This window comes from Nicotiana sylvestris, chromosome 8 (genome assembly GCF_000393655.2).
Source record: "Nicotiana sylvestris chromosome 8, ASM39365v2, whole genome shotgun sequence".
Taxonomy (NCBI): Eukaryota; Viridiplantae; Streptophyta; class Magnoliopsida; order Solanales; family Solanaceae; genus Nicotiana; species Nicotiana sylvestris.
In genome coordinates this window covers 219327607-219330006 of record NC_091064.1, presented here as the reverse complement: position 1 = coordinate 219330006, position 2400 = coordinate 219327607, and positions in this window count along the sequence as shown.

Genomic DNA, 2400 nt, shown 5'->3' with positions numbered 1-2400 from the left:
AATTCACAGGACCCTCATGAGATTTAATTTTTAAAATTTCAGGACCCTCCTAGATAATGAGATTTAATTTTAAATTCTCAGAACCCTCCTGGATAATGAGATTTAGTTTTTAAATTTTCAGGACCCTCCTGGACAATGGGATTTAGTTTTAAATTCTCAGGACCCTCCTGGATAATGGGATTTAGCTTTCAAATTCTTAGAGCTCTATAGGTAACATGATCCGATTAACGCTCACAAGTATGCCCAGATCCCAAACTGGGGCAGAAAAATTTCTTTTGTTTTGTCTGTTTTGTTGCAATATCAGGCGCTCACCTGGATAACGAGGGAATACAGTTCAAGTTTTAGTAATCAGGCGCCCACCTGGATAACAAGGGAATACAATTCATGTTTTAGAAATCAGGCGCCCACCTGGATAACGAAGGAATACAATTCAAGTCTTGGAAATCAGACACCCACCCGGAGAATGAGGGAGCTCATTTTATACCAAAGTCAAGCAATTGGCAGGCGCCCACCTGGAGAACGAGAGAATTCATTTCAGAGCTACTTCAAGTCGCAAATTCAAGAAGCATCAGGAGCCTGCCTGAAGAACATGGTCCATTTTTCAGTTGCATATTGAAGATCAAATAGAGATTCAAGGAAGATCCAATACAAGAAGTAGATAGGATCTTGTATTTTTCTTTCACTTTGCTGTAATTGTTTTTATTTTTATTTTGATGTAATGGCAGGAATCGCGGAGTGGAACCTCAACGGCACTTCACTCGGCTCTCCACCTCGGTATACTCCATCACTCTTCGCACTTCTGAACTACACGTGACCTGATTCCTTTATAGCCAAGGATATGTAGACAGATAAGATACCAGGACTCGGTCACATTCTCTTTTGTTTTAGTTTTTGTCTCTCTAAATAAGGGTCGAGTCAAAAAAACATGTCTTGTCGTTCTTTGTCCGAAAACACTTTGTGTTTCCCGTCAAAGAGGGGCAGCTGTAGACATGTAATTTTTGACTCGCACCGTTTTAAAGTTAGTTTTAGTATTGTTATATTTTAAAATATCTACTTGAGGTATTATGCAATTTTAACCTATTTTATTTTTAATTTCAAATCATAAAATTAAAAAGAAAAAAGAAAAAAAAAGAAAAAAAAGTTTCAATTTATCTTATCATATATGTTTGCTTTTATTTTATTTATTTAAGTTCATTAGTATATTTATAGTAGTACTATGCTAAGTTTGCCATGGTTTTTATATTTTTATTTTAGTATAATCCTCGAAAAATACAATATATATAAATAATTTCATGTTTTACTTTATTTCTATTTAGTTTAAGTTATTAATATTTTTATGGCCATATATTTTATTTTACCATGTTTTTCACTCTTATTTTTAATATATATAAAACATGATATATTAAAAAATATATGGTTTCATATCATGTAGTTTATTTAATTAATTGGAATTAGTTTAGTTTTAATTTAAAAGTTTGAGTTTGTTATTTAATGTATTTTAAAAATTAAAGAAGTACAAATTTGAAGCCCCATTTCTACACAAAAGGAAGCCCAAAATCGGACAACCTACACCAACCCAATACCCGACCGGATCCAACCCATGACCCGCCCATAACCTGTCTGACCCATCTCCCTTTTGTTTTAATCCTAGCCCTTCACCTATCTCCCATCCAATGGCCAAGATTTATCCTCACCTTAATATAAAAACCTAATATTTCTAAACCCTACCCTAATGTAACACCACCCAGGCGGCGCCCCCTTCATCCTGTCCTAACCGTGCTTCAGCCATGGTAAGACCACCAAAAAAACCTTGCTCACTCACGGTCCCCCTCCTCTCCATTCCTTCTTCCACGTCATCAAGACCATAACGACCTCTGACAAGAAGATTCCATCCCTCTCACGCGCTCTTCGCTCACACGATCCGTTTGAGGCGAGAAAGGATGAATGGTGAGCGTAGGATTGAGTTCTAGCTCGATCTACTCTCTCCATTTGTCCCTTATCTTGCTTTAACAAATGGATTTGGGAATTTTGAAGTGTTTTTCGGATTTTCTTGAAGAAGAAGAATAGAAGTTTCTAGGACTCCTATAAATTGGGGTTATTTGGACGGAAAAGGGGGGATTTTTGGAAAAAGAAGAAGATAAGAAAAGTAATAGGGTTTTATATTGGGTTCCATATTTTTCTTCGGATTTTTGGTTTTTTCTCATAAAAAAAATCAGTTTCTTCTTCTGGATTCTTGATCGAAATGGAGTTGAGCTGAGGTTCGAGGTTCGATATTAGTTGCCAAGCTGAAGTTCCGTCCGAGCTCCTGTCCGATTCGGGTTCCCGTTGTAGTTGCGGTTTCGTTTTGCTCGTGTAATTTTTGAACCTTTGGAGAAATTGAAATTCCAGTTTTCAGGTGCA